Source organism: Delphinapterus leucas, chromosome 14, assembly GCF_059928025.1.
Source record: "Delphinapterus leucas isolate spDelLeu-1000000601 "Yukka" chromosome 14, BTC_Dleu_Yukka2, whole genome shotgun sequence".
Classification (NCBI taxonomy): Eukaryota; Metazoa; Chordata; class Mammalia; order Artiodactyla; family Monodontidae; genus Delphinapterus; species Delphinapterus leucas.
This window is the reverse complement of record NC_143142.1, coordinates 46,495,797-46,496,592: the sequence shown is the minus strand read 5'-3', so window position 1 is coordinate 46,496,592 and position 796 is coordinate 46,495,797. Positions and strand designations below refer to the sequence as shown.

At 42.2% G+C, this 796-nt stretch overlaps 1 protein-coding gene across 16 annotated transcripts in view; it reads right to left on the bottom strand.

Annotated features, from left to right (window-relative positions):
• The window catches only part of DSG2 (desmoglein 2), a 91,546-nt gene that overhangs the window by 31,045 nt on the left and 59,705 nt on the right, over positions 1-796 (bottom strand). The gene's annotated exons all lie outside the window — the stretch shown is intronic.

Below are 796 nucleotides of genomic sequence, written 5' to 3'. Positions count from 1 at the left end.
CTAAAACGGAAAGAAAAACAGGCATATAATGAGTGACGCACTTCCTTTAAGAACAAGCCTCTAGATTCCTGCTCAAAATGTTTAACCTCAGTCTTGTAGTTAGACAAAAAACACCAGAGAAGCACAAATTGAAGGACATCCTACAACAGGACTGGCCTGTATTCTTAAAAAATATTCATATCATGAAAGATGAGAAAGGCAAAGGGCATTGTTTCAGGTTAAAGGAGACACAAGTGTCATGACAACTAAATGGAAAGCAGGGCCCTGGACGGGAAAAATAGTGGCTATAAAAGACATTTTGGGGATAACTGGTTAAACTGAAATATGCCATGTGTCACTGTTCAATCTCTGTACTGTGGTGATGTAAGAGGATGTGCGTGTGCGCGTGTGGGTGTGTCTGTGTGAGAGAGAGAGTGACAGAGAGATGGAGGGAGGAGGGAGAAAAGGCAAAAAAGCAAATGTGGCAAGACGTTAATATTTGGGTAATCTGGGTAAAGAGTAAAAAGGAGTTCAAACTTTCTATTATTCTTGCAAAATTTCTGATGAGTTTGAAATGATTTCCAAATTAAAAGCTGAGCACACACACATAATCAAGGCTGGTTCACGCAGGATTAGAGCAGAGAGGGAAAAAGATACTGAAATAAAACAGGACACCAGAGTGGAGCCCGGCAGTGAGATGGGAAATGGACGAGAAGTGCTCTTCCTTGACACTGACCAAATCACCATTTCCCGTCTACTTGGGGGTGGGCAGATGGTATGAAAGAAGGGAGAATGGGAGGGAGCAGAAAGTGGGAAA